A 24,604-nucleotide genomic window follows, 5' to 3' on the forward strand; every position below is an offset into this window, starting at 1 on the left:
AGGGTATCGGACAGAAACAAAACAAATGGTAGCAAGTAGATGAAATGACAAAAACTGAGGAGGTAAGGAGTGAGCAGGATGTCAGTGGGTAATGAACAGACAGGTAAACATCAATGGTTGCAAATATGAATATAATAAATAGCAGTGACTTAGCAAGGCAAGACACTGAAACTGTCCAAGTGCAAAGGGTCATTAAGAAAACACATATCTTGACATATAGTTTATTTGCAGATTGGATAATTAACAGTGTAAAACAACCATTCACTAAACTGTATTGTGGTTATGTGTTGTTTATTTTTGGACAAGGTAGGAGGTTGGAGATAGGAATACAGAACTACGATTAAATGGGTAAGCACACAGAGGTAGCACAAGGTGAGCTAATAATAACTGAACTGGATGGAGGTGGGTTCACAGGATCATAGGAAATTACTAGGCTAATGCCGTTAGTGAGGGTCCTTACAAGCTTAGCCAAATTTTACCCTTGTTACCATGATCAGTACCTATTGTGCCTGTCCAAGAGGGACACAAGTGGAACCCCCGGGGTGAATGTATGGTTACCAGTACAATCGTCCAGATTGTGTTTGAAGAGGGCCAATGAGGTGCTCTGTTTGATGTGAAATGGGAGTCTATTCCAAAGGTGTAGTAACCTCTTTGAGACAAATCTGTCCCTCCAGCAGGTTCCATTGATGTCACATACCAGGTTTCGGTCTTTAGGGTGAGTAACCTGTGTGCCATTTGACTTGTGGATATGCAGCATTTCCAATAAAGCAGGGTCAGAGATTGCCTTATATGCAAGGCAGAGATTGGCTCTGAGTAGCCTGATTGAAGCAGAATAAAGTGATTGTGATTTTTAGCTGATCCACATAGGACAGATGCTGATGACCTTGGACTTTCTCTCTCTCCTCTACCACCTGTCACTCTAGGAGTTCCCCAAGGCTCCATCCTTGGACCTTTACTGTTAATAACCACCGTACTTCTACTCTAGAAGCCTCGGTCATCCAATATGCAGACCCAACACTTACCTGATCTCCTTCCGTCCAAGAACTGCAAGCCCAAACACAAGCCTTCTTCCTCTCTGTGGAAAAATGGCTTAGCAGCTCCCAATTAATATTTAACCCCAAGAAAATCAATCTTCTCTTTTTCCTCTCTACTAATCACTCTCCTCCTCCCTCCTTTACCAACAAATCATCTCTCCAGTCACACACCGAACTCCTAGCTGTAGAAATTGACTGCAACATGAAGTCTGATGCTCACATCTCACTCACCACAAAGAAGGTACACAAACAACTGGGAGGACTGTATAGAAACAAAACATTCCTCACAAATAGTACCAGAGCTAAAAGAGCACAAACCTATCTCATCTCCACGCTTCTATATGCCTCTGCCATCCTCACCATCTCAGAAAATCAGACTTATCCAAACTTGACACCTGCTTTAACAAAATTGCATGATTTGCCAACAACAGCCCCTACAAAACTCACTACTTCTCAGCCCTTACACAACTAAACTGGCTTGAACTCCCCCATCTCCTTCTCTATAACCAGTTCACACTAACTTATAAGATACTCTACTACCCTGAAAAAACCCTGCATTACAAAACCTAATACACTCCTCTCACATCAGTACTAGGGTTTTACGCTCCTACAATGAACCGCTTCTTCAGGTCACTAAATACAGTAACTCTGCCAGGGCCTCCCTCTATTCTAATAACTCTGCAGGGGCCTCCCTCTATTCTAATAACTCTGCAGGGGCCTCCCTCTATTCTAATAACTCTGCAGGGGCCTCCCTCTATTCTAATTACTCTGTAGGGGTCTCCCTCTATTCAAATTACTCTGCAGAGGCCTCCCTCTATTCTAAAGTACTGCACTGCAGGGGCAACCCTCTATTCTAATTACTCTGCAGGGGCATCCCTGTATTCTAATAACTCTGCAGGGGCCTCCCTCTATTCTAATAACTCTGCAAGGGCCTCCCTCTATACTATCGCTAACAAATGGAACTCTCTGCCCACTAACATAACAGCTGCAACATCCTTGTCTCAGTTCAAGAAGTTTCTAAATAACACACTAACTAGGTTTGCTACTGTGACACCCTGGGGTAATCCTACTCCATCTTATCCTGACTCACCTTTAGTCAAAGTTCCTCCCGCATAGTCATTCGTTACACTTCTCTTATTCTTGTTAGTCTTTCTTGTCCAGCTTCACTCTTCTTCCACATCTTCTCTTCCACTTCCAAACAATGATAGTTATGGATACTCTATAATATTGTTTTATTCTGATTATTTCTACTGAGTCACAGCTCACTGAATAACCATTGCTTAATTTTGTTATGCTTTGTTCTTAAGTATGTATATGTAATCCTTGTCATATGATGATTTATTAACCTGTGGGATTACTGGAGCTTTTCTCCCTGGGCCTCTGCTGAAAAAAAACTTGTGTCCAGTTGGACTTTCCCAATTACCAAATGTAAAATAAAATAAATAATAAATAAAATAACTTTCTTTGTAAGGAGCCTTTGTGGTCTCTCCAATTGCTACAGGTACTTTGAAATGTACATGCCAAAAGGGATGTTGTACTCAATAATTGGCCTAATGATTGAAGAGTACAGGGTAGTGATAACTTCACTTTTTCTCGAGGCAATGCCCTTACTTATGAGGTGAGCCATATAGAATGGCCTTCTTACCACTCAGGAGACATGGTGATCAAAGGCAAGGTTGCTGTCAACCTGAGTGCTCAGATCTCTCACCACTGATTGTGTACTTAGGGAACTATTTATTTAACATTTGTTAACCGGGAAAGTCCGATTTGGAACAAAGCCAATTTTCAGCGGAGGCCCAGGGAGAAACGCTCCAGATGCATGTCTTTGTAACATGGAAGAAAACTGGAGCATCCAGAGGAAACCCACATGAACACAAGGAGGACATGCAGACTCTGCACAGAAAGCACCCCAGCTGAGAATCGAACCAGAAAAGCTCTTGCTGTGAGGCAACAATGCTACCACTGCACCACTGCACCGTCACTGTTGGGATACCATTGATGTGGTAATTTGCAGGAACATTGCACTTGCTGAAGGGGATGATAATATATTTTTTTGCATTGAGTTTTAGACCATGACTTTGGCATCAATCATTTGTTTGCGTAAGACCTTCTTGAAGGATGTTGACATCATTTGCAGATTCTATGACTGCACCCAGTTTGCAGTCATCGGCAAACTTTGTCAGTCACAGTCCCTTGGTTTTAGCTTGTACTTCAGAGAAATAGATTCCAAATAGTAGAAGTCCCAGGACCAATTCCTGTGGAACAACACTGGTAACGAGTCTGCTGTTAGAGGTGGAGTCCCCTATTTTGACTGTATGGGTTCTATCAGAGAGCCAGTTCACAACCCACCTTATGATATAAGGGTTGATGTTTAGCTGGGAGAGTTTATCAATGATGCCTGAGTGAGGGATAGTGTCAGATGCCTTGGTCAGGTCTAGGTAGACTGTATATGCAGATTTCCCCTCATCTAGGACCCTTGTGACTGTCTCAAAGAAGTCCACCAAGTTTAACAAGCATGGTCTCCCCTTGACAAATCCAAACTGGGTTTGATCTAGTGTTTGGAGATTACCTATTTCTTTGTTGATAAGCTCCATGACAATTCTCTCCATGACCTTGCAGATAAGGCTAGTCAGGCTAATAGGTCTGTAGTTCCCAGGGTTAGTAGAAGCACCACTTTTGTGCAGGGGGATAACGGTGGCTGTTTTCCATTCAGCTGGGATGAAGCCAGTGCTTAGACTGTGATTGAAAAGAGTAGCCAATGGTGATGCTAATTCTTGTTTGAGCCCATGTATGATGCAGCAGGGGATGTTATAGCATCCAATTGATGCTGTGTTTTTGGCCTTATTGAGGGCTTTTATTACCTGTTCTTTAGAGATACAAGGTAGGGGACTGGTGGTAGGGTTGTCATGAAGTACATGTGGTGGTGACGGGGGAGTGAAGTTTTCACTGAACCTGTTGGCTAGCAGGTTAGCTATGTCCACTGGCTCAATGTATGTGTTATCATTAACTATCAGTTCTGTGCAAATCTGAGCCCTACCTTTTAGGGTGCGGATGTAATTAAAGAATGCCTTATGGTTGTCCTTGGTTGAGGAAGCTAACTTAGGTTCATAGCTTGCCTTGGTGGATTTCACAAGAAATCTTATTTGCCGATTTAAGCTGAGGAGTGAGTGTGTCCAGTTTAGAGCCTGCTCCTTCTTACTGTTGGACAGCAGTTTCTTCTTTTGTCCAACATTCATTGGAAATGATTGTTGCACTTGTTATGTTGTGTACTTCCTTGAAGAGTTTGTTTTGGTCCTAACAGGTACTGCTGAGTCAATGCAGTTATACAGGTGCTTGTATAGGGCATTGGTGTAGAGGTCGGCATAGTTACTGTTTCTGTTTGAGGGCATGGGTGCAGTGAAGCTAGTTATACCATCCCATAAGAGGTTATCTGCTTTGGAGACATTTTTTAGTCTAGTTGCTGCTAGGGGAGGGTCAGGTGTGATAGTTACCTCAAATTAGTCTGATTTGTGGTCAGATCTCACCAGTATGAACTCACAGTGGGGGAGCTACAGTGGTCTCCTATATTTATAAGCACCAGGTCCAGGTTGTTGGCACCCCTGGTGGGGGTGTCAACCAGCTGGTCCAGGGCATTGGAGCTGACAAAGCTGAGGAACCTTTGGGCAGGTGAGTTTGAGCATGAGTATTCTGCCCAGTCAATGCTAGGGTTGTTAACGTTCCCCAAAACTATGGTGTTAGGATGTATCTTGATAGACTCAAGTTGATCCAAATAGGCAGAGTGGGTGTCCGGATTCATGGAGGGGGTTCTGTAGCTGGAAATGACTTGAAAAGGTGTCTTACCAACAGTTAATTGCACCTAAAGTATCTCCAGAGAATCATGCTGTCTAACCAATCTGGAGGTGTATTTATCTTTAATGAATATTGATGCAATGTCTCCATTTGTTTGCATGCCTTCAGTTTGTGGTCGGAACATGTGGAAGGAGGTGTAACCCGGTATGGCTGGGGTGCTCTCCACAACCTTGAACCAGGTCTCTGTGACTGCACAAATGTCTGCATCCTCCAGGATGAGGACTGTTTCCAGTGAGTGCAGTTTCCTGATAAGACTCCTAGTGTTTAGCAACATGACCTTGAGGTTGTTTTTGGTGGGTATTTTTGCATCTGGAGTTTTGTCCTTGTGACACTGCCTAACAAAGGCACTATAGGGGTGGCAAGAGCCTTAGCCAGTAGCCAAAATCCCAAGGGTGATAGATGAAGACCATCTCTGGCAAAGCATTGAGATCTGTTGATCATGTCATCCCAGGCTGACAGATACTGGATCCCCTTAGAATGACACCAAAAACTAAGCCAATTATTGAAGTCAATCATTTTCTGTTTGTATTGAGGCATCATTCTAAGTGAAGGTAAAATGCTGCTTAAAGCTATGGACATACCTGCCTGAGACACATAGTCCAAGAGCTTAGTCATGTCTGTCTTCATAGAGAGGCATGGCTCAAGTCGTTCACATCAACATGGACTATAACAGAATCATAATGGTACCTGTTGTTGAGAGACTTGAGTGCATGTGTGATATGGCGTATCCTGGCATCTGGCAAACAGCTGACAGTGACCCTTCTCCTTATCCAGCCTGGTGACAGGGACATTTTGTATGTCTCACAATGGAGTCTCCTATGACTAATATGTTAGGTTTAGTGTTTAGCCTTATGGGCTTGACAGGTGAGACACTGGTGTATGAGCTACTGCGTGTATTGTGTTCTGCACAGGAAGTGTTATGTGTAGTGTGTTTGTGTTTGTGTTTGGGAGGTCTCTGGTGTTTCGGTAAGTTTCTGGCAAGGACCTCCACATATGTTGTTATGTGTGATGTGGGTTTGGGTGGAGTAGCTGGTGAGATGTGCATGTTGACAACCTGCTCAATGTCAGATGTATTGACTGGTGGGTGAGAGAGCATTGATTCAAGGTTTCTAATATAGCTGCATCTCTCACATGTTGAGTTTGTGTGGACTAGAAGTAGAGATTTGTCTGTGATAAGAGGCAAATGCTACACTGCCTCGGGATGCCCATGTCAACCAAGCTGACTAGAGAAATTGTTCATCCATAGCGCTAGGTAAATTTAGATGTTCCAAAAAATGGATATGGCAGGAAAAGGGGTCACACGTAGGAATAACTAGGGAGAGAGGTGTGTTAGTACCTCAGAGGCTTGGCTTAGTGCTGCAATAGAGCAGGACCACAGAAAAACTCTTGAGGCCGTTACCACAATGGGGTGCTCACACAGCTTCACTAGTAATGCCTCTTTGCCCAGAAATGTGCTAAAGATAAGGAACTACACTGTTGGGGTACAGCTGTATCTAAGGGAAAATATTTCACAACTTCTAAACTCAGCAATGCTAGATGACTCCATTCTTACATTTTGTCAGTGTCAAACTCAATGACAGAATGTATACACTGACGATAGGCATATTTCATTTCAGGGAAAAGGAACACATGAATACATAGACTCAATGATTAAAACTGCATGGCTTTGAAGTTATCCCTGAGTCACTCACATTCTCCACAATGCAGCATTAGCATGGCATGCTAGTGAGTTATACAGAGGGAATGTGTCAGTAAAAAGTTATCAGGGTAAGAGAACATAGGATAGCAATACACAAAAATACAACTGAGCACAGTTGAACCTATACCTGACTCATCCCTTGAACCCAAGCATCAGCAAGGTATACCACTGAAGTACTCAGAGGAAAGGTGTTAAAAAAGAAAAGAAAATTGATTTGTGCAGAGGAATGGCATACAGTTGTAAGATGAAACTAAATATTGTACAACAGTATCACACTTTGAGGATTAGAACCCTGCACCCAGTACACTGAGAACAGACTTATCACATCATAAATACACTGAGCCACAGAAGCCTTCACAGGTGAAGTATTAACTTTACTGTATTTCACTCTTGCTAAGCTCTTTTGTGTGACCAACGGCAAGCTCTTAGTGTATTCCATTTCCCTGTGGTTATAGACAACCAGCGACAGTCCTCTGTGCCATCAATTGTACAGTGTATGACCACATAAAGATAATTTTCATATAAAAAACCTTTTTGGCATGTATGATGTGTTTATCTATTTTATGATCAAATTAAAGGCTGTAATTTGTAGCATCTGACAGAGTTGAAAAGAAGAAGCAGGAACAGGGAAAAATACAAGGTGACCAAGTAAGGAATATGCAGGAAAGAAGTGGAATAGGAATATACCCTCAAATTTCTTAGCTCAATAATCCTGATGAACTGCAACTGTATTATTAATCATTTACTAAGTCACTGTCAGTTTCAGCACAGTGGGAGATTACATCTCAATTTGGGAGCCATCACCACTGAGTCATGCCACAGGTCCTGGATACAGCACTGGGCAGGGACAAGACTCATTGAGACACTGGAGCAGTATATCTATATGGCTGATGTGGGGCTCGAACCTCCTGTCCTGTATCACTTCCGCAAACAATGCCAGCTCCTGATGGGTAACATAAATTATTTCCACTTGCACTGCCACCAGGGGGTATCAGTCTACCACCATGCAGTGCAGGGCTACCTGATGCAGATAATGGAGGTAGGCAGGAGCTGAGGGAGCAATTGTTGCAGGCTGGGACTATGATATACCATGTGCCTCTGGTGGTGGTGGTGAAGTTGCTCTTGCCACCTTGGGGGGCACAACAGGCCTTGGCACTGTAGTTGATACAGGTTACTGCGGTGCTGCATTAGGGACAAAGGGTGCATTCTTAACTTTTTTCATATTTATAAAATACTGTGAATGAAAATAAGCATTTAATTGTAGGACCTACAGTTATTTTAACATTTTAACTATTTAGTGACATGTTTTACAGTTGTAATTATGCCATGACAAGTCATACTTGTTCCAGGAAGTAATTAAAGCACCGACAGATGTTGTCCTGTTGCGTAAATGCTATTTACCCTTTTTTCTTATTGCTACCTGTTGCAATAATACAGATAAATCTCTCACAACCTCAGCCTTACTTAACCCTGGCACTCTGTTAGGCGATCTTGTCTGTCCCTCTGCATCTTCATGTTCTTTTCAATCTCTGCAATGGCTGGAGATAATGAGAGAGAAAAATAAAAGGTATCTGGTGCCATGCACTAACAGGGTGTATGGACAGGTAAATTATGTTATACTTACAGTGCAGAGGTAGTAATAATGCCTTAACTTCAGCCTTCCATTGGCCAGGGAGGTCAGCCTTGTGTTAAGTCACTATAGTGGTGATGGCACTGTTTTCCATGTGTGTGATGCCAGCAGCATAGGAGACAGCCTTGGCCAAACTACTCCAGCCATCTTCCTTATACTCTGACCTGGTACAGCTCTCCTGCATGAGTCTCCACATGAAATACTTATGGACAATGTCCAGAAAAATCTTGGACTCCTCATAGTACCTCTGTGTTCTAAACTGAGCACTCTATTTACCTTATGTAGCAATACTTGTCTGATGTTCAAAAATCTCATAAAAAAAGAGCAGGGAATTGATACCCAAGTGACTTCTTGCTTGTTTTAATCTTCACATAATGGCAGTCAGTGACCATTTGTGTGATGGATGGTATAATAATAAAATAATTATATACTACAGGTACTGTCATTATGGTTCTAATGGCACTTTAAGGTGTGAAACATGACAGCCCTCCATCTCTCTGCTTCCTGATGAGAATGAATGCTCAACAATGACTCCATTTTTAGATGGTTAAGGATAGATGACCACTGGCCTCAACCTGACATCTATAGACTGTGTAATACTACCTCTCATAAGAATGCTTAACAACTGGACAACATGTGGGACACTTAATAACAGATTACCAATACGTTCAACTATTGAGCTCACAGCATGGCTTGGCTAACATGCCATGTTGTACTTGTAAAAAATGTTTTCATGAATTAATGTTATTCAGTGTAATTTATAGTGCATATTAGTTAAAAATGCTAACATTTGAATGTGTGACCTACCCTTTCAGTGTACAAACGTGAGAAACCTGGACCTTTAAAACTTAAATTGAGGCAAATAACTCTTAATAAAGTACACTTGAGAGGTATGAACATCAGTTTCCCAACCCCTGTAATCTGGGCTTCCCGCATGTGTGCAACGCTTACTGCATTTCCCAACCCCTGTAATCTGGGCTTCCCGCACATGAGCAGCGCTTACTGCGTTTCCCAACCCCTGTAATCTGGGCTTCCCGCACGTGTGCAGCGCTTACTGCATTTCCCAACCCCGGTACTCTGGGCTTCCCGCACGTGTGCAGCGCTTACTGCGTTTCCCAACCCCTGTAATCTGGGCTTCTCGCATGTGTGCAGCGCTTACTGCATTTCCCAACCACTGTACTCTGGGCTTCCCGCACGTGTGCAGCGCTTACTGCGTTTTGCAACCCCTGTAATCTGGGCTTCCCGCATGTGTGCAGCGCTTACTGCATGCACTCAAGCATGTGCATGGCTTTGTGTAGAACTCAACACGATGTTTATTAGGGTTACTGATCATGAAAACTGACCAATTCAGAAAGAAAAATGAGATGAGCCCTAACTAATATACTCATTGTGCCCAGTGGGGGGTATCTGCACAATAAAACCATGACAGCAGCCACAGATCATCATCATACTACAGGAGATGGACTTTGTTCAAATCCCAACTTCTCCTACAGCAATCTGTTTTTACTATCAAATAAGATTATCTGCTTACATAAATTATGTTTTTATTTTTACACCTTCTTCTTTGTATGAACAGAGCTTTTTGTGTGAGATTTATTATATGTCTTAGATATGTGATTCAGTTTTTCATTGTTTGTGCATGCACTGGTTAAAGCTCTCTACTGGGGTGCATTACACGTGTACTGATTGTAGCGGGTTTATATCACATCATCGAAAGAGTATAAGTTTGAATCACAAAACATCAAACTGAATACATCGAACCGCAAAACATCAAAATGGAAAAAAAAACAAGATGTGGAGTGTAGATGAAAAACAAATTGCTCCATGCAGGGGGAAGACCCCCTGCACCCCCTACACCCCCTGCCACTTACGGATACCACTTCTGAGATCGTACTTCAGTGCACTACAGTGCAGAAATGGAAGACTTCTGTTTCCTACACTGTAGCGCGATCTTGGAGTTGGTATATTTAAGTAGTGGGGGGTGTGGGGGCCTACACCCTTAATGTGTCATGTTCCCATTGGTAACTGACATTAACATCTGTTCAATGTTTTCCTGGTTCAATGTATTCAGTTCGATGTTTTGTGATTCAAAATTTTACTCTTTCGATGATGTGATATAAACCCAATTGTAGCAGAATGTGGTCACATTACTGTAGGTTATGGCAATGTTAAAGTGTACCATACAGTATGTAATGTTGTGTACCTTGCATATATGTGATTACACTTTAAGAATTTCTACCATAGATGGTGGCAAATGATTATTGCACTTATTATTTGTGCGTTTGGTAACTTGCGGTCATGATATTTTTGAGGTGTGAAGATTGTCTTTAGGACGCAATAATGCCTGACATTCAGATCAAACAGATACCTGTATTTTAGTGTGAGGTCCTTCTAAAGCACAGCAAGTGGGCTATGATTATAGTATGTAAATTCCAGTGTCTTCCATACCAAAAGAGAGATGCTGAAAAAACAGGTACAGGAATTGACATGCACCCACAAATCCACGTTTATAGAGGCAACAAAGTGGTCTTAGAGGCCCAATGTCTCTACTTCTGCTGACCAACCCATCTGTCACCAGTGTCAGTACTGTGGATGGTCAGGATTGAAATTATGACATTATCTGCCATGAAATGACCAATATGATCTATGCCACCACCCACAGAGCAGTGGTAGTCCTGCAGGAGTGGAGGGCAACCAGCGGTGGGTTGACTACTGAACCATCCCTTACAGAGACAAAAGAGTTCATGGCCTCACTTAACACCAGAAGCAGCTCCCCAGAGTTCCATACCACAGTGATGAATATCAAGGCAGAGACTGATAGACTCCAGGAAATGTTCACTGATGGTGTCTCAGGTATGTAGTTCCACTGTCACTGTTCAAACCTCTTTTTATCAGTTAGTCACATTACAGTTTGCAATACCTCACTAAGTTGTGTTATATAGGTACATCTGGCATTCAGGTACACCAACCAAATGCATAAGGTATGTCCATGGATGTATTCAATATCATATATGTATATAGTTGTTCATAGGTAGGTACTAGGCTATCAGCCCTAGGGCTTATACAAGCCTAGCCATAACGATTCCCTGGCTATTGCTTCTCACAAATATTTACTTTCCTGGACCCCTGTCTAGCAGGGCTGCTGATGTGAAACCTGGAGTGAATTTCCTATCTCCCATCCAATCGTCAAGGTTCTTCTTGAAGAGGACCATTGAGGCGCTCTGCCTGACATGTATGGGAAGCCTATTTCAGAGTATGGGGAGTCTCTGAGTCAGGAACCTATCCCTCTACATGTTCTATTCATTGTGTTGACAAGGTTAAGATCCCTGGAGCGTGTGGCTCAGAGGGATTGGGATTTCTTTAAGTGTAGCATGTCCAACAACTTTGGGTTTGACATGGCTTTGTATGTTAGGCAGAGATCGCCTCTAAGTAGGCGATATGCAATAGAGTATAGCAGGAGTTTCTTTAGACCGTCAGCATAAGGCATCTGCTTTAGGCCTGTGATTCTTTTTGTGAGGTATTTCTGTGGCCTTTCTAGTTGTTGCAGATGTCTTGTGAGGTACATACCAAACGGGGCATTGTATTCTATAATGGGTCTAATCAGTGATGAGTACAGAGGGACAATGACCTCCTTTTTTCTGGATGAAAGCCCTTAGTGATGATGTGTCACATAGAAGGATTTTCTAACTGTTGTGGGTATGTGGTTATCAAAGGTGAGACCACTGTCTACCTGTGTCCCTAGGTCTCCTATCACACTTTCAGTGTTTAGTGTACTACCACCTATGTGGTAGTTCACAGGTACGTGTTTTTTCCCAAAGGGGACAACTATACATTTTTTGGCATTTAGCTTGAGCCCATGGGTCTGGCACCAGGCATCTGTTTCGGTAAGACCCTTTTGTAGTATATCCACATCATTTGGAGATTCAGTAATGGCTCCCAGCTTACAGTCATCTGCGAACTTTGTAAGCTAGAGTCCCTTAGTGCTGGCCTGTACTTCAGAGACTTAGATGCCAAACAAGAGTGGTCCCAGGACAGAACCCTGTGGTACACCACTTGTAAATTGTCTGGAGCTGGATTTGGAGTCGGCTACTTTTACAGTGTGTGCTCTGTCAGTAAGCCAGTTTGCAACCCATCGAGTGATGTAGGGATTAATGCCCAGCTTAGTAAGTTTATCTATGATTCCAGAGTGGGGGATAGTGTCGAAAGCCTTGACAAGGTCCAAGTAAGCTGTGTGAACCACCTTACCCTCGTCCACGGTTCTGAAGACTGATTTGAAGAAGTCGATTAGGTTCAGGAGGCAAGATTGGCCCTTCACAAACCCAAACTGGGTGAGGTCCAGTGTTTAAAGGTTGCCAATGTCTTTGTTTATAAGTTCCGTGATAATACGTTCCATGGCCTTGCAGATGAGGCTTGTCAGACTGATGGGACGGTAGTTCCCGGGATCCAAAGTGTATCCCCCCTTGTGGAGTGGGATGACTGTAGCTGTGTGCCACTCTATGAGCACGAAGCCTGCGGTGAGGCTATGATTAAACATGACACATAGGTGAGGTGCCAGTTCATTTTGTAGTTCTTGCAGTACACAGCCCGGGATGTCATCTGGTACCATGGATGCTGTATTCTTGGCTTTGGAGAGCATGGTTTTTATATGAGTGGCCGTGATTACCTGAATTTGGCATTCTTTCGGTATTGAGATGGGTCTTTTAGGGGGTGAGAGTGGGGTGAAGTTGGCACTGAATCTATCTGCCAGGATATTGGCGATATCCTTGGGATCAGTATATCTGGTGCCATTCTGCTGTAGTTCAGAGCAAATCTGAGTATTGCCATTTAGATTCTTGACATAACTATAGAATGCCTTGCGGTTGTCTTTGGAATCTTTGGCAATTTTGTTTTTGTAACTAGCTTTGGAAGATTTTATGAGGGATCTCAGTTTTCTACTGAGGCTGGTGAGGGAGTTTTTGAATCCTGGATTCATCCTCTTTTCTGCAACAGTTTCTTCCTTCTGTTGTACAGCTTGTTTATGACAGGGGGCCACCAGATTGGCTTCTTTTTTTTTAGAGGACAGTGTCTTGGTTCTATTTGGGATGGCTCGGTCCATGCATGAGTGAATGTGCTTTTACAGCACATTAGTGTAGGATTCAGCAGTTGAACTTCCAGTTCCCATCTGCATGGGTGTCATGAAGTTTGTTGCTTCTGACTTGAGAAGCATGAAGTTGGCTTTGGAGAAGTGTTTTACGGAGGTTTGCTTAAGGGGGGGGTGGGATGTGGATGTCAAGGGTGATTAGCTTATGGTCTGATCTGACCAACGAGGGGGTGACCACTGATGTGGAGCATTGATCTCCCATGTTAGTAAAGACCAGGTCAAGAATATTGGTATCCCTGGTGGGACTATGAATTAGTTCTTGTAGGGCGTTGGAATTTATTAATTCCAAGAACTGTTGAGCAAAGGTGTTGGTACAGGAGTAGTTTTCCCAGTTAATGGCAGGGTAATTGAAATCACCCAGTATTAGGGTATTTGGTTGTATCTTAATATTTTCCAGTATGTTTAGAATGGTGTATTAAGAATCTTGGGGCATGGTGGGGGGGTCTGTAGCAAGCTACAATTTGTATTGCAGTCTTACCTAGTGTTAGTTGCACCTGGAGAATTTCAGATGCATTGTGTTGGACAACCAGCCTGGAGGTATGAATATCCTTGGTGAATATGGACACTCCTCCACCTTTAGTGTTTCAGTCCTGGTTTGGTGGCCAAAAAGTGTGGCATGAGTTGTAGCCTGGTATTGCAGGGATGCTCTCTGGAGCTTTGAACCAGGTCACAGTTACTGAACAGATATCGAAATTCTCCATTTTTAGGAGAGCCTCAAGAGAGTGCATCTTGAGGTTTAGACTTCTAGCATTGAGTAGCATTACCTTCAGATTTTGCTTGCTTGTACCCATTATGATGGTAGTTTTGTCCTTTGAATCTTGCCTAAAAAAGGCACAATAGGGGTGGCAGGAGCCTTAGCCAGTAACCTGAATCTCAGGGGCGACAGGTGCAAACCATCTCTTGCAAAGCATTGTGGTTTGTCGATCATGTCATCCCAGGCAGACAGACACTGGATCCCCTTTGAATAACACCAGAAGCTTAGCCAATTATTGAAGTCAATGAAGTTGTAATGATATTAGTTGCATGTACCATTTTGGTACCGGGTCATTCTTACACTGGAGTTGTTTTCTTTTGGTGTGCTCGAAGGTGAAACAATGTCTTGTACCAGCACTGTGGACCTACCATCATCTGAGGTTCATGATCTTTGACCTATGATGATGATGATGATGGCACAGTCAGGGAATGAAGAGTGTGTGCATTGTATGCAGGGAGTGTGACCCACATTCCGCCTTCTCAAACTATGAACATGGTTTCTGTGCCTGATCAAACGCAGGAACCACTACTGTTGGAGAGTGGACAGGTTGATGGTGGCACTGTAGATCAGGGAACTGCGATGGCCCCCAATAGTCATAAATCTGAATATGTCCATAGCAGTCATGGGCAAGATAGTCTACACAGAGGGGACTTATACTGGTGTTCATTGTAAATATGATTACCTTCCTCCCCCTAAGGTCGGTGTGTCAGTAATTGCCACACAACATATGTGCAGAGCCATCATGGAGGCATAGGCAAATTCCAATAGAACCTGGCAGTGACTGTGAGGGTGATCCAGGTTGTGCACGCTGACTTTAGCAGTGCCCAACCCATATGTGTGATTCACTGGATAGAATGAATCATACATTGGAATGTGCAATGTCGACTGTGAGGCATCTGCTGGCATGGGTGGTCATTCTTGCACAGCTGGTCATTTTCTGTGTCCTCAGTTGTTAGTTGACCTGGCTGTGGATGACTGAGGTCCTGCTCTTGTTACTCATCATTGTATTATAGTTTGTGGATGCATCTATGCCCAGAAGTGGTCGTCCCCATGGTTGTGGTCACTGCCAGCTGGCACATCTTTGCAGATGTTAGTTACAGACAAGAAGCACACAAGATCAGGGGTGTCTGTGTTTCAGCTATAAGGCAATCTCTGACCCTGCCCTACTAGAAATGCTCCATATCCGTAAGTCTAACTCTTCACACACTACCTGCTCAAAAGGCCTGAACCTAATATGTGACATTAACAAAACCTGCTGGAGAGACAGGTTTGTCTCCCATAGGCTGCCCTGTCTCTGGAATAGACTTCCCATACATGTCAAACAGAGCAGCTGGCTGACCCTCTTCAAGCGCGGCCTTGATGAGTAGATGGGAAATCACAAATTCATTCCAGGGGTTCCACCTGTGTCCCTCATTGACAGGGGTGACAGGTGCTGACTGAGGTTTATTTTTGGGGATAAACTCTTGGCTAGGCTTGTAAGGGCCCCAGGGCCATTAGCCTAGTAACCTCCTCTGATTCTATGACATCTAGCCAAGGTATGGGAGAGCTGGTGCATCTCCTGACTGAGCCAGCTCTTGTGGGCAGGGGCGTTCGGGGGAATCTAAACTCTCTGTCCTGTAGGCCATGGTTCAGTGCTGCATCTCATGCTGAGGCTGTGCCCCTGCAGACACACACACACACACACACACACACACACACACACACACACACACACACACACACACACACACACACATACACCCACACACACACACACACACACACACACACACACACACACACACACACACACACACACACACACACACACACACACACACACACACACACACTCACACACACACACACACACACACCTACCTACACACACACACACACACACACACACACACACACACACACACACACACACACACACACACACACACACACACACATACACATATACACATACATACACACAGCACCTCATTCCCCTGCACATCCCACACACCCACAGACCATGGCTATTCCAGACATTAAATCCCCTCATTGCAATTCTGACACCTCCCCTGAAAGCATGTTTTCTTTTTACATACCTGACTGCACCCACTTACATGCTTCCCTGTGAAAGACTTGCTCTCCTGTACTCCCTTCCTCCTTCTTCTTCTTCTTCTTCTTCTTCTTCTTCTTCTTCCGGCTGCTCCCGTTAGGGGTCACCACAGCTGATCATCTGTTTTCATTTCTTCCTGTCCTCTGCATCTTGCTCTATCACACCAACCACCTGCATGTCCTCTCTCACCACATCCATAAACCTTATCTTAGGCCTTCCTCTTTTCCTCTTACCTGGCAGCTTCATCCTTAGCATCCTTTTTCCCAATATACTCTGCATCCCTCCTCAGCACATGTCCAAACCAATGCAATGTCGCCTCTCTAGCTTTGTCTCCAGACCTTCCAACCTGGGCTGACCCTCTAATATACTTATTCCTAATACTGTCCATCCTCGTCACACCCAGTGCAAATCTTAACATCTTCATCTCTGCCACGTCAAGCTCTGACTCCTGCCTTTTTGTCAATGCCACTGTCTCCAACCCATATAACATAGCTGGTCTCACTACCCTCTTATAGACCTTCCCTTCCCTACCTGTGAAAATGATGATAAATGTGGCCTGCCCTTTGTAAACTGCTGTTTGGGTTGCCTATATCTTATGCAAAGCATGGCCAGTATATGCATGGCTAACCACAGGCTAAAGTGTTTGTATGAATCAGTTTTACTCTTTGTACCTTCTTAGGTGTTATATGGTGTTTGAATCCCTCCCCACTTGTTGAAATGATGATAACTGTACCCTGCCCTTTGGTTTGCCTATGTCTGATGCACAGCATAGCCATTCTGTACATTGGTAAGCACAGTCTGTTGTTTTTGTTTTCATCATTTTTACTCTGTGTATCCGCTTAGCTGTTTTATGATTATGTTGCAAAGCTATGTGCAATCCTCTGTCTCTCTATTAGTGTCACATCGTACTGTGCCACCTCCATCTCACATGGTCATTACCTACTGCTGGCTCCTCCTCTAACACCTCATCTGACACAACTGCAGCTGCCCGTGTGGTGCTGGGAACTGCAGTCCCTGCATGAAGCCATCCCGTTGTAATTGCATCCTAACTATAATAGTGTGTAACATAACACGCACACACACACACACACACACACACACACACACACACACACACACACACACACACACACACACACACACACACACACACACACTATTGCTGGACATATGGCAGGGTTATACTGCATGTCACCACTGAATGTATCCAGGCAGCATAAACGTGACTTAATCAGCCCAAACAAACATTCTGTGACATTTGAGACTTGTGACAGGGCAGAGTTGTAACCATGTTCAGCTTGGCTATGAGGATTCCTGACTGGTTTTATTACCAGGTTTCTAGGGTAGATCCAGCATCGCCCACAAGATACCCCTGTGGTAAGTTACTTCTCAGATGCCATTGACACAGGTCTCATGTGTGTCATTTGTGGAAATCACCAAAACTGCCTGGGTGGCCTGCAAACACGTTGTAGATGATAACCTGTGTATTACAGATCACATGACAGTTGATGTGAAACCCTTTGTCTTCTTCACTGTTCAGCAGGTGGGGGCCTTTAGTTCAATGTAGGTACAGTCTAGGGCCTCATGGAAGTGGGATACATCATAGAAGTCCACACGATGTTTGCTCTTACTGACCTGGTGTACTTGGGAACTGAATATGATCCCCACATGCTGAATCATGGCATCAAGGAACTGGTGGATTATTCTCTAGGCTGATGCCTGTGATACTCGTATGTGTCCTTAATGGGTCACTGAAAGGTCCCTTTGGTTAATATACTTAAAGTCACACATACCTTTGTATCCACTGTGATGGGTACTCTAAGACTCCCAAGGGGCTGCAGACAAGACTGAAACATGTCCATGATTTATTGCATGGTGTCCCCACGATACCATTCAACTATGTTAGTGTCACAGAGGGCATAAAATGTTAAAAGGAGTCAGAAGAGTCAGTGTCCATGTTGCAACGGGTAACACATTCACCTTTGATGCAGAAGGTTATGAGTTTTTATTCTCAAACCAGGTGAATGAAATGCTGGCACAGCAGTGCAACATAAGTTGGCACTGCACTCATGAGTGTATCACCCTTCAAATAAGATCTTAAACTGATGCTCCATCTGCTTGAGTTGGTAGTAAGTCAGGTTGGTGTAAAAGATCCCAGGGCACCTATCAAAAGGAGTAGAAGAAGTTCCTCAATGCACTGGCCAAATTTCCCCTAGTAGTATAAATACTTTGAAGCTCCCCTGAAAAGAGGCTACTAGCCTAGTAGGACTAAACCAGTCAACAAATGATAAATAACCCCCCCACCCAGTGCCTCCATGGCAACGTCACTCATTGTTGATTACAATGGCTACTGTAACATCTTCTTGCAGATACAAGTTTATAACAGCTGTGGCGACCCCTAATATGATTCAATACCTTACACAGCCTGAACACGAGCATCAGGCTGAGTCAAATCTAAGGCAGGCACAGCATTGTTGTACTAGATGTTTCTGAATATTTCCACCATTTTTGCTTCATTATCATATGCAGTACTTCATTATGTGGTTATTAGACTATAACATGGCGGCCATTTTACTTTGGCTAACCCCATCCTGTAGCTGAATCGCACACACCCTGTGTGAAGCAGCTCATCTCACAAATTTGCTTACCATGATGCTGCAAAGTTTTATCATTTCATCTCTTTATAATGTTTATTACAGTGACAACATATAGTTCATTTTACTATTGGCAGTTTTGGCGTACAGTATTAGCCTGAGATTCTTTTCACTTGGCGTAATCTAAGGATAGCTGATTACATATATTATTTTTTGTTATACAGCTTTAAAAGATAAGACCTGCGGTATAACAGTCTTGAACTGTACATTTTTTACATGATATAATGTAGTAACGAAAAAATATTTTACAATTAAAGGCCTAAGAATATTTTGCTTTGTATAAAATGCTCATTACTCTTTTGTAAATGTATGTATTAAGTTAACGTCCTTTGTTTTGCAGTCCTTAAAGGTCCAGTGGACTAGATCAGATATAACTCAAGATACTACGTCTTTGAGCTGAATGCTCACACTTACCATTTGTGTGCTAAAATTGTGAAAATCGTCAGTGTATATACTTTAGAATATTCTACCAAATCACAAATGTATTTCAAAATATCTGTCTCTGCTGTTTTAGCAAAAAGCTATTGCCAATTTTTTATGTATTACTGAGAGTGAATAAAATTATTAGAGGCAATGGTTTTTCAACAGTTTTGCTGCAAAAATAGTTATGCTTTCTACCTGCTATACCTTTGGTCATAGTTATACTCTTAATAAAAATATTTATGATTTGAAAATTTAGATGTCTGTTGCATTATGCATACATGTAAATATTTCTACACCTGACATGAATTTAGAAAAGTGCTTTCAACATTTTAAGCAGCAAAATTGTACAAGATTATATAGTTTTTAGGATATTCCTTGTTGCATTGAAATAAAAGAGAGGTAACTTTCAGGATTTGTCAGCTGGGTTTTTTACAAGCAGCTGTATCTATCTATATACATCTATATATCTATATCTATATATCTATCTATACACACATGTGCACACACACACACACACACACACACGCACGCACGCACGCACACACACACACACACACACACACACACACACTTTACTTTGTAAACTCTGAGAAGCAAAATCATTGACATCAGATCAGATATGTTTCTTTGACTTACTCTTGCAACTTTCAAATCTAAACGTTCATACACATGTTCCAGTACCAAGCAAGACAAGTTTATTAACACCATTGTCAAGATCAGCAGCCCAGCTGAAATTAGCATTCTGTTTGGAAACTTTAATTAAACATTATCATGTAGCTAACGTTTCCACACACAGCAAAACACAAAGACCAGAACTCCCTATTTGTGCCATAGTATTTTGTTGCTTAAAATGTACATCATCCATCAGGGCCAGATTGCAGTCTGTGAAATAATGATACAGATGGATTTGTGTACACTTTCTTGCTATTACTTCACCCTTGGTTAGCAGTGGTAGGATTCAAACCCCATCACTACCAGCCATCTTGATGGCAACGGGTGGCATCCTGCTGTCTGGCTGTCACATTTGGTGACAGTGATACCAACCTGGTTCCACGTCCCTACAGTGGCAAATGACACCCTAGACTCTTGACATGTGACATCTGATTCTTTTAACACCCTGTCTGGTTAACAGATAATTAATCAGGTCTAGGCAGGATTAGATCATTAATTAGGTGTAGGCAGGATTAGATCATTAATTAAGTGTAGTCAGGATTAGTTTATTAATTAGGTGTGGACAGGATTAGATAATTAATTAGGTGTAGGCAGGATTAGATCATTAATTAGCTGTAGACAGGATTACATAATTAGATGGCAGGATTACATAATTAATTAAGTGCAGTCAGGATTAGATTATTAATTAGGTGTAGACAGGATTAGATAATTAATTAGGTGTAGGCAGGATTAGATAATTAATTAGATGTAGGCAAGATTTTCCTTGTTAGAATGATATAACATTGATGCTGTCACACCAGATATTTGTTGATTTGTAATAACTGATCTGTTTACCATCTTACTTCTGTGTTGTTTGCTTCTTTTAATATTTTTGACACTGACATGTAACCTAACTTTATGTCAGTTATATATATATCTTTTATTCTGTGTTTCTGCCAGAGACCTTGCAGTTTGTTTAAAATGCATTGTTTTTCAGTATGTTGCTATTTACAAGCTACCCACTATGTCATTTACATTTCTGCATGTATCTGTTCACTAATTAAAAGGAAGTTTATGATAGCAAATAGTTCATTAACTGCTTTGTTTGATTTGACTGTTTCTCGTTTATAGCTTAGTCTCACATTTTATTAAATTCCTGCCAGTATCAATTAATCAGTGTATCCGTCCATTAGCTGGTAAATTAATATTGTGTCAAATATTATTGCCTACAGCAATCCCTTAGCCTTATTAATCACAAATGATGAATTATCAGGACTTTTTCCCTAGAGGAGTGCTACACAGCAAGGACACCCACCTTCCTTGGTTCTTTTTCTGCTCTCTCTAAAGCTCCTTCTGCATTCTCTTGAGAATAACACAATCATAAAAGACTGGGCATAGGGGCCACATATATGTATAAGTTAACTTGTCGCTGAAGACTGTTACTGAAGGAAAACCCAATCAAAGATTTTCCATTTTTAGAGATAGTTTAGTACAATTTGCTGGCTTGTTAGCTATAAAAATGAATATAAACAATATGGATGTTCCTATAAAAATGAATATAAACAATATGGATGTTCCCTGTAATGCCACATGAAAGACCACATGTGCCTCTGACACATCACTGTCATTTGTTGCCATCACTACTTTAGTGTCTCCCTTCACTCTCACCCAATAACAATATTAGAACTAATTCTGTTTGATCTGCATAAGGCTTTCATACAAGTACATGCATGGAAAAGATTTTATCTTCCTTGGTGAAGAAAATTACAGTTATTAAGTTATTAAGTTAAGTTATTAAGTTAAGTTATTAAGTTATTAAGTTAAGTTATTAAGTTAAGTTATTAAGTTATTAAGTTATTAAGTTATTAAGTTAAGTTATTAAGTTATTAAGTTATTAAGTTATTACATTATTAAGTTATTAAGTTATTAAGTTAAGTTATTAAGTTATTAAGTTAAGTTATTAAGTTATTAATCTTTTCTTTCATTTGACATCATGGCAGCCACACATTCAAAGTAAATACTAAGCTAGGTGTCCTTGCCGGGCAATTGAAGCCAAGCCAATTATTTTTCTTTCAAAGTCGGGAATCAAACCCTGTAACTTTTGCCTATGAAGTAAATACCTTAATCATTATGCCAATGGGCCATAGAGTCTGTACACAGATACGTCACATACCATTTTTACAGTTTGGTCTGAGTTTTCCTGACTTGAGAAATTCATACTATAATTTTCAGAATCCACAGATCGGCAGTGATATTTGCTGTCCTTTCTGTAATATTGGCTCAATTAGATGAAGTCTTCTTAACGTTCCCTCTGGTTGCTCGCTTGGTATCCCCACTCATCCGAAGGCATGGAATGCTGTTAAATTTACATCTGATGCATTCAGGAAAATCTAAAAAAAACTGTTGGTGTGGGAAACCCATCTGGGTCAGCTATTCCTGTGTAGATTCACCCCAAATTAAAAATCAAAGGCAAAAATGTACACTATCTAGACTGGAAGACTAAAGGCGTTTCCCGTTTGTTGAATATTATAATCTTGTCCATTCAATTCAGAGTCTTTACAGACTTTAATACCTTGCAGCTTAAATTTATCCCACCCCATTTCATATTAGTGACGATATTTGAAATGGCAATCTTACTTTTCTCATTTAATGCTCAGTTGTATCAAACCCATGGTGAATCATATCTTACATCAAAGAATATAACCTTAAGCAGTGCTAAAGCCTCCTACTAGTACATAACTTTTGCAGGAGAATGCTGGCCTTACCTACCTGAGATGTCACTAGGGGAATTTACTGGTACATTTCCAGAAGAGTTTTTATACCAAACCGTATGAGAACTATTAAAAACTTACTTTTATGAAATATTTATTTTATTTACCATTTGTTTACTGTGACTCCATTGGTGACAGAGCCCATTTTCAGCAGAGGCCTGGAGAGAAACACTCCACACATGTCTTTGGAATGTGGGAGAAAACTGGAGCACATGGGGGAAACCCATATGAAAGCAGGGAGGGCATGCAGACTCCACACAGAAGGTACCCCAGCTGAGACTCGAATTGGAGAACCTCTTGCTTTTTGGTGACAATGATAACCACTGCATTGTCCATACTACTCTATTTCTTTTAATTTGGCACATGAACTACAAAGACTGTCAGAAGAAAGGTCTATTTGTCAATAGCCAATGGGCAATGACACCTCCTTCCTGGACCTTAAAATAGCATTTGGTACTACTCACAGGCTCTGACAGTATGGAAAACACTTACTGCTATGTTACTAAAAGTAAATATTTCACTGCAAGCTACTTTGCACTTCTGAGGTTTGGATTACTATCAGATACATTTGGAAATTAAAAGGAAAGACAGAGTAACAGGTATGGATGTTACACGCAGCTGTCAGTGTTGTAGAATAAGTACTGCACAAACTAGAAATTACAGAAATGAACTAGACAGTGATTTCAAAACTATGAAGATATGTGCCAAAATGAGTTAAAGTATTCAAGACTTGAATAAAATTCATCTATATTCGTTTTAGTGTGCATTCTCTGTCTGTCCAGCTAATGATACCTTGTGGTCTGTATTTTACAATAAACTAGTTGCATAACAAGACGTTAAGCTGGGACCGGACTTCTCTTTCTTAATGATGCAGATTGATAATTATATTCTGTGCATTATTAATCAATCTGCTGTTATACACATATGTGTGTGATCACATCCACAGACGTAATGCCCAGCTCACTGCCTTATGCACATCTGACATCTCTGTACATGCTTTGTGCTTATAACATCTGGGCAGCTTTGAGATTTAATGGGCATATCATTCATAGGGTATGCCCATGTGGAGAGTGAGAGACTGATTCATAAAGATCTAATGAGTATGCACAGTACACAGACAGCATGTTGAGTTGAACACTAGTCAGAGGAGGGCTTCTGGTGCTCAAGTTTGTGATCTGTACCACTATTTCAATAAACCCAGTATAATAGTTTTGACAAAACAAATAATGGTGCACTTGTCTAGCAAGGGTTTGTTGGTTGTTTCTGTTACTATTCTTACGTGTAAATCATGGAATGTGATGCTGTGCATGCTTATGCATTTATGTCTCTGCTGCCTGTCCATCCTCATGCAGGAATCAAGGACAGAGAAGCAGGTACTAAGGCCACATGGTCAAGACTAGGACCACATTGAAACCGCAGCTCTTATTCATTGTTATGCAGTTTAAGGGTGTATCATGGATGGTCGAGTGGTACAGCTTTTAGATCTGCTGCAGCCAAATAATGCTTGGCTACCTGGTTCATGTCCACCCAGGGGTACCATCTGTTTGGTGTATACATGTCTTCTCTGAGTCTGCACAAGTTAACTGGTTGATCAGGTTTCCCTCTCCTTTCAACAACATTCAGCTAAATGAACTGGCATTCTTCCAAATTCCCTTTTGGTTTGATTTTGGTATCTGTGTGCCCTATGATGAACTGGCATATACCAAACAGGGCTAGTTCTATGCATTATGGTCATCACTTGCTCACATCAGCTGCATCTCACCTATGATCTTGAAGATGATAAAGTGAGTATCAGAAAATAAATAAATGAATATTTATCATATAAGATCATTTCTTTTAACATGCACTTTGGAAAGTAAAATGTATCTGTAACTGCAAACTCTGGAAGTGTGTCGCAAGATATAGGA

This window comes from Protopterus annectens, chromosome 8.part1, assembly GCF_019279795.1.
Source record: "Protopterus annectens isolate FY-2018-M chromosome 8.part1, PAN1.0, whole genome shotgun sequence".
Lineage (NCBI taxonomy): Eukaryota > Metazoa > Chordata > Ceratodontiformes > Protopteridae > Protopterus > Protopterus annectens.